At 54.1% G+C, this 13,473-nt stretch overlaps 1 long non-coding RNA gene across 1 annotated transcript; it reads right to left on the reverse strand.

Annotated features, from left to right (window-relative positions):
• Window positions 1-125: 125 nt before the first annotated feature.
• Window positions 126-9,656, reverse strand: LOC132244907 (uncharacterized). Its single transcript, XR_009456736.1, has 4 exons — window positions 9,242-9,656; window positions 8,286-8,389; window positions 2,055-2,110; window positions 126-1,642 (listed from the first exon to the last, which is right to left on the reverse strand). It is a non-coding gene; the product is annotated as an uncharacterized LOC132244907 (long non-coding RNA).
• Window positions 9,657-13,473: the final 3,817 nt, after the last annotated feature.

The following is a 13,473-nucleotide window of genomic DNA, read 5'->3' on the forward strand; positions in this document are numbered from 1 at the left end:
ATTCTTTCATTAACGGCCAAATGGTTAATCACACAAATGTACCCTACAAGTGCTGCATCTTTGCCATGTTCTAGCACAGCATACACATGCACCTGTACACTGGATTAGCGTACAAACATCTCCCTCTTCCCAAGGCAGCTGTTTCATCGGCAGATAAAATGGAAGCAATGTAACACAGAGCTGAGCCATGTCACCCGAGCTAAGCTTGTCCGAGGGATTTCTTCCAGGGCTGCTCCATTCACACCAACTGCTCTTATACCCTGGGTGGAATTACCTAACCCCAGGCCCCTTGGAATTGGCAGGAATCAGCAAGCATAATAAAAGACCTGCTGTGCTGTGGGCATAGCTTCCTGGATCCATGTACCGCTTCCATGTGCAGTGAGGGATAACGGTGGCTGGTGATAGCAAAAGTCCAGACTTCTTACATCTCAAGATACCCAAACCACCATACTGAACTGGGCTTCAAGTTGCCTGCTAGCTTTCTGTACCATGTCACAGACTAACGAGACAGGAACCGGGGATAAGCATTGTGGCTTAGCACATTTCCTGTTTTATTAAAAAAAAAATAAAAAATGGCAGCACAATGAAGTCGCTGGAATGAAGATGTCAGTTAATGCCCCATAACCCAATATCCAACCTTCTCTTTCTGCCTTGAAGCTTAACAGAGGTTGGGGAGAAGATCAGTGATTTGGTGCGTCTACCTCTGGGCTCCCATCGCAAACACAGGTAAGACCTTCACTTCTACGGCTCTTTGTGGATGAACAGCAATGAGCCCTGACACAGGAGAAACCGATAACGTATGTCTGTCTCAGCCCACATTATTGGCGCGGGAAGTTGTAACTTAACAGCAAGTTGGGGTTTCCTTTCATTCATTTCCCTTGGAGGGAGGAGTGCCACAGCATGCAAAGGGGAGATAAAGGGCATGCTAATTAACAGGGGATGGTTGACTTGGGGTGGTAGCGGAAGAAAACAAAACCGGTAGCTTGTCAGAGAGGCCTCAGCAGCTTGCTCGGTGAGTAACGGACCGCACCTTTCTTTCTGCTCCTTTCTTGCTCTAAAGGGGATCTGTGTTAAATCCAAGAGAATTAAAAAGAAAAGGCTCAGGATGCATAGTTGGGAGGTTCTGCAAGGAAGGCAGGAAGGCAACGGCGCTGTCTGTAATGGGCGGCTTCCCAGCACATAAGGCTCACACAGGATGTGCAGGGCTCAGCACCCTAATTCCGGCCTTGGGTGAGACACTTTTTAACCGTGGGAAGATACCGGCAGAGAAAGAGATTTCTGCCCTTGGCTGACGAACTAGGGAGCAGGGACATTTCTATATGTTTCGTCCCAAAGATGTGTTGTTCACAGCCACGTCCAGTTGTTGCTTTCAGGGTTTCAAGATGTTTAGGTCCAGGGTGTTAGCACAGGCCTCATCTGTCTGTCTACTTCAGAGCCTGTGCAGCTGTTCACCAGCCCCAGCACCAGCCTGCTGTGCTGTGAAAGTGTCTGTGCGTGTGTGTACACAAGTGAGCATGAGAGAGGAGGTCCAAAGTAGGATGACATTGAGGCAGGAGCAAGAAAGCTGTATCGAAATGATGGGTTTTTGCATTTGATAACTTCTCCAAGTGAAAGTTCACCCCAGTAATGTTTCAGAGAGGCCCTGGTGGAGCAGGATTGGAAAATGAGATTAGAATTAGGGATATTACAGGAACATCAAAAACTCTAAGGGTAAACCACATCTCTGAACAAATGTGAGCACGGAGGAAACATATAGTGCAACCTAATCATCCAGAAGATGATTTTTGTCTTTCAGTGTAATCATTTGAGTCTTTATTTTCTTGGTTGGATGGATGAGGTTGTGAAGCAACATATTGATTGTTTATAAGCATGTGTTTTGCCTACTTACAAACAAGAAAAGGATGTCATCTTACTGCACTGGAGTCCCTTTCAATTTAAAAGGAAATTAGTTAGTACAACATGGCAGCATAAGAAATGTGTGCTTCTATTTTGGTTCTGTTATAGTTAGGTAGCTTTTTGGAGGGCAAGTTTTATTATAAAAATCCTCAACCCACCTTACAAACATTAGTTGCCTTAAGTTTTTCCATCAGAGTCAGCAATTTCTCAACCCCTGAAGACAAAAAAATAAAGAATGAAATTGCTTCCTGTGTTCATTTTTCTTTGGGCTTCTAAAATCAATTTTTCTTTGTCTCACTTTAATTGAAGCCCCCACCTTTGCTCAACATGTAACTCTCAGGTACAATGCTGATAAGAGTTATATAAGTGGTGGTGGGGAAAGAGAAAGATAAAAACAGGAGCTTGAAAGGGCCAGTTCTCTGGCCCCAACTAGTACGCAACTGACTTCCCCTCCGGCGCTTGCCTAACAGCTGGTGCTCAGAGGTGATCATGGTTGAAAGCTGGAGGGGATTTGGAGCTGTAGCCCAACTGGATACGTCCCGAACCACCCAGTGTCTGCTGGGTTTTTTTGGCCTGGTTTTGGGGCGCAGGGGCAGAAAAAGCGATTTTCAAAGTGCAAAAAAATTTTTTTCTTCTCCCCTTCCATCCCACCACAGCCTCCTTGTGAGCAACTGCCCACAGACACCAGGGACTCACTGGCCTCAACCAGGGTGGGACTTGAACCCACCACTTTTGGTAGCACCCTTACCACCAGACTACTGGGGAAGGCTAAAAAGTATACCACCTGTGGGCCCCTTGAGGCGCAGTGCCCAGGCCCCTCCATTGAAAGAAGAAAACGCCACACCACAAAACATGGAGAGGACAGGACCTGAACCCAGGACCACAGCACCCACAGGGGGAAGCCCAGCACTGTACACCACAGGACCAACTGGCTGTCATCCTCACTTCTGGGCCCCTTGACTCTTTCCCTGTGGACACGCACTGGCCCCACTACAAAGGAGCCCCTGGAAAGCCATGGGCTCTGCCTGCCTCGTGGCCAAGGCCCGGTGCTATCAGGCAGGGCCCCTGGGTTTGACTCTGCTCAGGGCCAGTGTCCTCTGGGGCCGGCTTTCACTCTTGCTTTCCCCAGCGGTGCTTGCCCAGCCGCTGCGGGCCAAAGGCCATCATATTTGCCATGCCGGAGAAGACTTGTTCATCGCCTGTACTTGAGACCGGAGACAGGGTCCTGTGAGGTCCTGCCCTCACAAGGTCCGGGCAGTGCCTGGGCGGGCGGGAGGGCAGGGCAGGGCAGGGGCACCTCATGTGGGGCAGGGAGCTCTTCCAGCTGACCCCAGCAAGCCCTGCTTGTGCCCAGGGCAAGCACCCTCAGAGCTGGCGGGTCTGCAGTGCAGCAGGTCCCGGGGGTCTGTCCTCCCCCTGCCCCGTAAGAGGGAGGTCCCGGCTTACTGCACCGAGTCCCGGGCTCTTGGGGGCAGGCCCAGGGTGGGGGCAAGGCTCATTCGGGCAGAGGGGCCATGCCCAGGAGAGCAGGCTCCTGTCTGGGACGGGGCTGAAGGAGGGGGGCTGCAGGCGGGTCATGATCCAGCACCGGGCAGAGGGCAAAGGAGCTTGTGTGCAGTCCTGGAGGCAGGAGGAAAAAACCCAAGGTGGGGTGCAGAGACAGCAGGAAGGTGGGAGGAAGGTGGGAAAAGCCCCAAGGAGAACAGGGGGAATGAGCCAGGAATAAATGGGAAAGCACCTAAAAATGAACGGAGGAAGAGGTGGGAGAGGGGGAGAAGAGGCCCAAGACTGAGGCGGGGAGGTCAAGGGAGAGACCCAAGAAGGAAGGGGGGAAGAGACTGAAGAACAAGGAGGAAAGAAAGCCAGGAAAGGTGGAGACCCAAGGGGAACGGGGCGGTTGGGACAAGCGAGAAAGAGCCAAGAATAAAGGGAGAAAGCCCCAGGAATAGCGGGGGACACGAGCCCAGGAGAAGGGAGGAAAACACCCAGGAATCAAGGGGCGGGGGGAGATCTGCAGGAGGAGGAAAGACCCCAAAAAGGGGGAAGAGACTGACTGGAGAGGAAAAGCGCAAGGAGGAAAAGGGAAGAGTCCAAGAAGGAAGCAGGGGGAGACCCGAGAAGGGGAGGAAGAGCCCAGGCGGGAGAACAAGAGCCCAGAAGAGGGGCAGCCCGCAGGGCAGGGCAGGGCAGGGCAGGGAAGGGGCCGAGAGGAAAGCGTGCAGAGAGCAGAGCCCGAGGAGGAAGAGCGCGAAGGAAGGGGGACCCGCCCGGGGCGGGCGCAGAAACCGGGCAGGAGCCAGGAGCGAAGCCGGGGAGAGACGCGGAGCGGGGAGCAAGAGCCGGGAGCGGGGGACGAGCCGAGGAAGGGGGGATTGCCGGGAAGAAACGGGCAGAGCAGAGAAGGGAGGGAGAAAAGCGGGGAAAGGGCCGAGAAGAAAGGCGGGACGTGACCGCAGCGGGGAGGAGAAGGAGCCCGGAGCAGAGCGGACTGACGAGGCGGGAAGAGGGAGGGGAAGCACCGGGCACAAGCGGGGGAAGCGCCGGGGGCGAGAAAGCGGGGCCGCGGGGGAGGGGCCAGGGCTAGCGGGTCAACCCTGCCCCCACCGACCCCGACCCCGGGGCTGCGGGAGACACACGGACACGGGGGAGCATTATTAGGGCAAGGGGCGGGCAGCAGCGGGTCCCGGCCCGGGCTCCTAGGAGGAGAGACACGGAGCGAGTCAGCTCCGGCTGAGGCACCGCCCGGCCCGGCCGCTCCCATCCCCATCCGCATCCCCTATTCGACCCGGCGCCCCGCGCTCCAGCCGCCACCCCCGCACCCAAGACACGCCCCGCGCCGCTAGACCCGTCTCCACGCACCGCGCGGCGGGCGCACCACGAAGGACACTGCCGCTCCCGCCCGCTCGCGGACGTTTGCTGTCGCACGGCGCGGAGCCCAGGCCCGCGGGCAGAGCGCTCCGGGGCGCGGCGGCCCGAGCCCGGCACAGGGCGAGGCGAGCCGTGCCTGTCCCGCTGCAGCCGCAGCCCGCCGAGCTCCGCTCCGCTCCGCTGCGGCCGCCCTGGACCACGGTTGTGTCCAACCCCAGGCGGGCAGCGCGGAGCCGGCTTGGGTGCCCACCCGGGTCTCCCCGGCGCAATGCCCGGCGCGGCCACAGGAGGGCAGCACTGAGCCGGGTTTCAGCGATGCCGGGTGCGGATGCCCCATGACACGTGTGATACCCGCACTAAAGACACACACTCGTGTGCGGTGCTGTGCAAGGATGAGAGTTGAACACCTACATCACTATCGCCTTGGACAGAGACAGAGGGACAGACGTCGTAACAGGATCACTGGGTTAATGAGGGTGTGTAACACACACGCACACACACACTCTGCATGTCGGTATACACACACGGCCGTACTGGATACATCTGTGCACAGTGTAAGGTTCCCGGAGCACGCACGCACTAATAACACCGTCCCTTCAGCTCCCCGCTCTCAGCTTCACACTATTGACACCGAGGGTCCCAAACTCCCCTCGAACTGAAGCGATGTCCGGCGCTGCTCCCGGAACCGCAACACGTGTGCATTTCTTTCCCGGTCAAGCTGGTGCCTGGCGAGGCGCTCGCTGGAGAGGTTTCAGCGCCGGCCGAGAAGCAAAGGCCCGTCGTGCACCCCCTGCACCACCGCCCACCACGTCGAGGAGCCAGGGAGGCTGCGCAGGCGGCAGGCGGGGAGGAAAGGGGCCCCGGGACAGACAAGCAGCTTCGCGCTGCAGCACCCCCCGCAGAGGAGAGCCCCACGGGCCCCGCGCACGGCGGCACCTGCCCAGGCTCCCGCACGACCCGCCGTGGTCGCCACAGCACGTGCCGCAGCGCTCCGGGTCCGCCCGCCGGTCGGGCCCAGCAGCACCACGTGGCTCCACGCCCCCCGTGCGCGCACCCGCGGAGCTGGGCAGCTGAGGATCGGAGTCGAACCAATCGGCGCGCAGAAGCCCGCACACACCCGCCAGCCAATCAGAATTCGAACAAGGAGACGGGCTCGTGGTCGGCCTCCCCGGCACAGGCCAATCAGAGCGAAGAAGGGCGGAGCCGTGACTCCGCCCAAGAGGCCATTCCACCCAATCGCCTCACGCCTTATGTTGGCCAATGGGAACACGAGCCTTGGATCCCGGCGCTGGCGCTCTCCCCGGCCCGGAGTCGATGTCGCGCATCGTGTGTCCGCCCGAGCAGCGCCACCCCGCCTGCCCCGGCCGCGGGCACCGCCCGAGGGACCCTCGAGACAGCCTTTGTTCTCCTTCTCTCTCTGCCTCGATCTCCCGCCTGCCCGAGCTGCAGGCGCGGGGCCCGGAGCCGCTGTCCCTCTCTCTGCCCTCATCTCTCGGCTGCAAAGCCCGGCTTGAGCCCTAGGGCAGTAGCACAGGGCAGGGGTTTCGGTTGAAGCGTAGGGAGGGCGGCACGGAGCTGGCTTTGTTCCCAATTCCCTTGTGGCTGGAGGCCTCTGAAGTTGGTGGGGGGGAGCAATAATAAAGAGTGAAAAGACGAGGACTGGAGACTGGAGAAAATAAAAATGAATGAGAATGAAAAAGAAATAAAAATGATTTTTTTTTTAAATTATATAATGGCACTGATAAAATGGGTTTGGCTCCCCCGAACTCAGCAGCTCCTCAGGGATGACATAGGTAGAGCTGGCTGAAAGCCTGCAGACATTGCACTAAACAGGCAAGGGGGGCAGGACCACAGCTGGACTTAAGGGACTCACAAAACCTGGAGAGAACTGGGGAGCCACACAGTCGTTCTTCTTGCAACAATGACAATGCAGCTTCCCACTGCCGGGACCCAGCCCTTAGACAAGAAGCCCCCACCCTGCCATTAGAAGAAATAACAAGACTTGTACCAAAGGCAGTCAGAGAAGATCTGAAACACCTGAACTAAAAAAAAGTAGCTCATAAGTCTCCTGAGCATTTTTTTTTTATTGGGACCATCTTTTCTTGTGAGACAAGGGACAGCTGAACTTCTACAGATTATACTGAAGCACCACTACTTCACTGGGCCTTATTTTTTAGTTCCTCAAATAAATCAGGACTTATTTCCTACAGTGCATTAACCATTGTAAACTGAAGACTGGGAACCATGTGTTGCACACTCGTTTACCACTGGTCCATCAGAAGGGGAAATATTTGCATTGCACAAGTAAAAACACAGATCGGATTGGCAGACCGAATGAAAAACTTCATCCTTCAGCTAGCTCACAACAGGAAAGACCCACAGCCAAATCTTTTCAGCGTAAAAAAGCACCAGCCAGGAGGTGAAGTTTTTTAGACCATTCATTGTGCGACTGTGCACATCTTAGGCCCACTTGTTCCTATCTATTTTATGTCGGCCACGCCAACTATCTTTATGATCATGTGGACACAGGACAAGATCTTTGTCCCTGTGGAGCTGGAGGTTAAACACTTTCAAACACTCACAGAGCCTTAACTTACAGACACAAAGACATTACATCACAAACAGCCTCAAAGTGGCCCCACAAGCTACAGCCAAGCCAGAAACAGAACTGAGCACAAACCTGCATTTCTACACTAACACCGAGAACTGCCCGACAACCCTACACACTGCCTTCAATAACATCTATTCTGATCCATTGCTTAACTAGCCAAGCCAAAACCCTTCACTGCTGCATATCAAAATGCACAACTAGCACAAAGCCTCAACCTCCCTGCACGCAACTGGGGCCAACCCAAGACCGAGTGCACGGTGCAACTTGAAGCGTGCGGCTGCTTCCTCCTAATGGGTGTTTGAAAGTGTAGACATGCACACCAGTCTCCATCTCTATTTACCTAAGCATACATTAAACCTTTTGCTCCTTACCTCCTGCGCACCGCAACTCCTGCCATGCATTCATGCATTCAAAATGCTGCAGGCTGGCCTCGGTGGCCAGGCACCTGCTCTCTATGCACATGCCTCTCCCATCTGCTGGCAGATGGCCCCGCACCTCGGCTGGCATCACTGCCTCCCAGTCCTGCCTGCACTAACCCTTCGCCTCAGTGTCTGTGAGCGGGGATCCCTCGGTGGAGAAGCAGGCGTCATGGCGCTGCGATCGCATGGGCCACGGGGAGGAGGACGACTACTCAAAGTGCCTGCACACCAACGACACCACCCGTGTGCTCTACACCGCCCTACTGGTGAGTGGGCACTGCGCCTGGGAGGTCATACACTCTGCTTTTCCCCAGGGAAAGCAGAAGCCTGAACGCATGGTCCCTGGTTGACAGGTGGGACAGTCATTGGAGGGGGCATTGCAGCACCTGTCCTTGGAGCTGGGCCGTGTCTGCCACAATCCAACTGAGGATAGGCACACGCCATGGCTCTTGGGCTCATGCTGACTGCTCACATGTTACCATGCTACTCACCTCCCACTTCTGCTCTGCAGACGCCCATCAATGCTGACTCTGGCTCTCCGGCTTTGCGTGGACATGGCCGTAGCTGCCAACTTCTTTGACATGATGGATGTCATCTACATGGTCCAGACAATTGAGAAATTCATTGCCTAGGTTGACCACACAAAGCAGGTGATGCTCCCTCACCCGCTCCCCGCCATGGCGCAGTCCTGAGGGGTGAGCATGGAGGGGAAGGGGGCCCATCCCACACTACAGGCTCAGCAGCAATGCCCAACACATGGCTGTAGTAGGGCCCTGCCCTCCCATCACTCTTGTGGGGCTGGGAACTGGGCAGAGCAGGGGCTGCAGCAGGGATTGGGGAGGAGGAGAGCCCGGGACAGGAACAGTGCAGGGCTGTAGGTCAGGACTGAGGTCTCTGGAGAGGGGGGGAGGTGCGGAGTAGTCCAGGTCACGGGGCACAAGCAGTTAAGGGTTGGGACTGGGGGGCACTGATAGAAGTGGGGTGTTTGTACAAGAGGAGTGCAGGACTGGAATAGCATGAATCACTGCTGGGTACCTACTGGGGCTGAGAGTTGGGCATAAGGGGCACCAGTGAGAAATGGGGGGCTGTGGGTTGGGAGGGGCATTACTGGGTAGTGGGTTGGGAGTGAGGTGAACCACTGGGAACAGACAGGGCTGCAGGTCGGGAGTGAGGGGCACCAGTGAGAAATGGGGTGCTGGGGGTCAAGTGAGGGGCACCACTCGGTACAGGGGGCTTCTGGTCAGGAGTGAGGGGCACCACAAGAAAATATGGGGGCTGAGCACAGATGGGCAGCTTATCGGGGTTCATGCCTGGCCACTTCTCCGCCTTTATCTCCGGGTTGCTATGCCCAGCTTGAAGCCAGGAGAGCAACAGTGAGAAGTTTCCTTATGAGGAAGGGATTCAAAAACATACCTGAATACTCTATGTGGGTGCACAACAGACTTACCTCGTATGTAAAACCAAACACAGGAACCTGCATCGAGAGGCAAACATGATGACATGTAAATACCTATAGCTATGTCCCCTGTGATGGAGAGCAGCAGGATTACTGCGATGGTTGTGTGTTGCACACGCCTCGTTGTCTCTCTCTCAGGCTCAGTACAGTTTCAAGTTCTTGAAAGTCGGTACGCCCCCTCCACCCCCGGTCCTCAAAACGTGACTTATTTTGCACGGAGGGTCCCCAGCCGGCTGCCCGCTAGAACTGAAGTGGTGTGTCTCAGGTCTCACCGAACAACAGTGGGGGTTCATTTCATTTCGTTTTCTTTTTCTCTTTGAAGAAGAAACAATTATTTCCGTGCAAATCTCGCTGGCAACCACACACCCCGGCAGGAGCCCGGAGACAGCACGAGCACGCGGGCTTCGCCCCGTCCCTCCCGGGCCTCGCTGGCCCCGCCCACAGCCCCCCGCAGCCAATCGTCGCTCCCCGGACAGTGACTGACGGGAGCGCCAGGACCCTCGTGGGTGCAGTGCTGGGACGCAGCCGCAGGAGGGCAGCACCGAGCGGGTTCTCCTCCATGCTACAGCGCTGTTTCTGGCACGGCCTGGGGAGCCTCCCTGTGAGTATGTGGGGACTGGAAAAGCCCCCGCCCCAAGACCAGCTTTAAATGCTGAAGAAGGAAATATTGAGATGTGCCAGCCTGTGAAGTTTCCTCAACCCCTGTTCTCATCTTTGGCTTCTTGAGAGGTGAAAATTTCAGAAGAGCCCTGATGAATTGAGACCCAGCCCACCTTGTGCACGAGTTTAGTGTCACTCCCAGCCTGGGGCTCACCTGGGGAAACCCAAAGTACAGGAAGGCCTGACAAAGGCAGACTCTCTCTTGTGGGAATTGCCAGCTCTTTGTATCCGAGGTCCTTGGTTAGAGGCTGCTGGAGAACATGCCTCTTGCTAGTAAGGAAGATTGACTCAGGCTTTGCTCCCCATGGGTCCTTGGAGGGATGCGGGTTGGATTTAGTGGTAGGTAACTTGTCCTTCTGCATGATCCAATGAGCCTGCTGGCTCAGCACATGCAAGCTGGATAATTGCTCACTTGCAGAGTCATTTAAATGAGCAATTTTGGGACTTTTTCTCTGCCTGTAGCACTGGGGTGTCCCCTACCTCCAGATATTGCTAACGCAGTGTGCAGCAGCTGAGAGCTGGAGGTTTCCCCCCCGGGAGTGTCTGTAGAGTACACCTGTGATTCTGACTACTTGCTGGTAGGAGAGGGAACAATTTCCTGCACTGCCTCTGGAGCCTCCCTCTCCCTCACTGTAAAAGTATATTCATGTCGTGTTCCCAAGGGCAGTGGTTTTCAACCTGTGGTCCATGGACCCCTGGGGGTCTGCAGACTGTCTAAGGGGTCTGAAAAAGATGACTGTGATCAATCAAAAGTATGTGAACACCCGCACTTACAATTCAAAGGGATCTGCAACTCCATCCAAAATTTTTTAGGGGTCCACAAATAAAACAAGGTTGAAAACCACTGCCCTAGAGCCGAAGGTTCTGGGGACAGAAGTTGCTTCAAGATACAGGCTCAGCCTGGCACAAAGATTTGTAGCAGAGAATTGGAGCCAGTGAGGCTTTTGCTAGTGGACAGTTTTAAAAATACTGCCCTTGCTTGCAAGTGACTCTTGGCCAAGAAACCCCTGCCTCAGTGCACTGATCTCTGATAGGTGACCCCCTGTCCCCCTCCCTGAAATGCAGAGATCTGTGGGAATTGGGTTGGAGGTTTGACCCGAGCCCTGAGGTCTCTTGAGAGCTCTGTACCTATAATGTGGTCATCAAATGGGAGATGAACCCATGCACACTTTCCAGCACCCCATACTGAGCTCTGGAGAATACTTGGTCTACTCAGTGGATCCTTGGGTTCCCGTGGGTTTTACCCTGCTTGTTCTCTATCAGAGTTGTAAGCCTCTTGGGTTTCCTTTTTTCTTTGTTTTTTCTTTTCTTTTTTAAGGGGATGAAATGCCCTTGGAGCCTGAGCTCCCTTGGTTAAGTCTAGTTAGGGGCTGGCTACCCAGGCTGTGGTTGTTGTGCCTATACATGGTTGTTACTGAAATGATTCCCTTCTCCTCTCCCCTCTTTTTAGCAATGCAGTGTCCTCCACCTCCAGCCATTGCCAGTGGGAAATACAAAGCCAATCCCACAGGCACCTTCAACCCGGAAATATCTGTTCTGTACAACTGTAAACCTAGCTATGCCCTAGTTGGGGTGGCATCCATTTATTGTACCATGTCCAGAGCCTGGAGCTGCCCCAGCCCTTGATGTACAGCTGTATGTCCTCTCTTCACTAACTAATGCTCATGGAGCCAATGGGCGGGTGGGACACTCAACAGGGAAGAGACCCTGAGATGAGCCACCAGTTGCATCCCCACCAGCTACATCCAGTTACATCCCCACCAGCACCCAGGAGTCTCTGTGCCAATTTGGTGGCAGATGGGACCCTCCAGTCCCCAGCTGTGAAAGTGGTAGGTGTGCCTGCATCTCTTGACAGCCAAGTCCTGTTCTCGTCCCCTGCGAATGACACGGCAGGAGCACCTCGGTTGCTTACAAGAGCAGCTGTAACAGCATCCTAAGAGGTGGGGTTTCAGTGCTAAACTGCTTGGGCTTTTTTAGTGCCGTGCAATGCTACAGTCTCTGTCCAGATCCTACAGGCAGCCAGGGTGGGGCATTGGGACCAGCCTCTGATGCAGAAATGCTGCTTGTCAGGTAGAAAGCTGCTTCCACACCAGCTCACATTTCTCATGTTTCTTTTCCAGTGGTTGTCTGCCCAAACCCAGAAGTCCAGAACGGCAGAACACTAGATGGACCTGGGCCTGTGTATAGACAGGTTTGACTGTGATGCTGGCTACCGCCTGGATGGCAGCCGTGAGATCCAGTGCCAGGATGAGGGAACCTGGGATCCCCACATGGCAGCATGCAGTTTCAGAGGAAGCTTGAATCACAGGAAGGAGCTGTTCACAGTTGTGGGTAAGATCCAGCAGGGTCATTGCACAGAGGCAGAAAGATGCCCTTGCAGATTAGGGAAGTTTAAACACAAGCTTGTGCCTGGATGTCTTTCTCTCTCTACTATGCCTGTCACTGCGAGAGGTGAAAGCTTAGGTGCTCAGCTCCTCTGAAATACAGAGATTTGGTAATTGGTCTGTTCACTTAGTGCTCAATGGATAGGAACTCCTGATGATAATATAATTAATTATATTTGATATTTTTAAGGCAAGAAGGTTGCATGTCTGTTGATCATCCTAGCTGTGTGTGTAGTATTACAAGAAATGAGAAAACACACTTGTCGCTGTCTGTGGAGCCACCATTGATGAAATTTCCCCCTCAAAAGCCCAACTCTGAGCAAGGCATTGTAGTAGCTGTAACCACAACATTTCCTCTTTCCGCTAAAAGCGGACAACTTGCAAGTAACCAGCCTGATCTTTAAAATGTTTCAGGATCGGATGATGTAAGTGTCCAGATGACCTGGGGCCATGTTATCCCCATGAGAATACATTACATACCTGACCCCACAGCTGCTGTTAGCTATAAGCAGGTGGTTAAGAAGCGCCCTTGTTGGTATAATGGCCGGTTATATTAAACTGAGAAAGAGGAATGTTCTCCTCACCCTGAAGGGTAAATTAATGGTAGGGGAAATGGGTATATTGACCATGGAAATATTGTGGCAATGTCCTTTACCTTTTCTGGAAATAGAGAGTGATGGATAACTGACCAACACTCAATATTAAATTAAGCAATCAGCTCCTACTGGGAAGCCCTTGATCTAACTTGATCTAACTGGGGTAACTTTAGCTAACGCTGTCTCATAAGATCAGAAGCTGGAATTGCCTATTTGGGGGAAATTAAAGAATCCTTTTACTTCCTGATGAATTACTGATTAATATAGGTGCTGTGATTAGTATAACATCTATAAATCCACGGGTGGTGGGAAAGAAGGGAGAAGAAACTATACAGGGGGTCTATAAACAGCTTTTATTTGCAAATATGCACCGAAAGTTAAAGCAAAAGTTGTAATGCCTAGGTCAGCTGTATCTCTGTAGTGCAAGAGGCAGTGGAAAAGGCTCAGGGACTAGGATGAGATGGAAATAAACCTGGGGGGAAAGGAGAAGGAAAAGGTTGCAGTAGCCACTAACCAAAGCAGTAAACCCCTAAACAGTATTCTCAGCCTTCAAGGCCTAAAGGACCCAGTCATGACAAGAAGC

The sequence above is a fragment of the Alligator mississippiensis genome, chromosome 14 (genome assembly GCF_030867095.1).
Source record: "Alligator mississippiensis isolate rAllMis1 chromosome 14, rAllMis1, whole genome shotgun sequence".
Lineage (NCBI taxonomy): Eukaryota > Metazoa > Chordata > Crocodylia > Alligatoridae > Alligator > Alligator mississippiensis.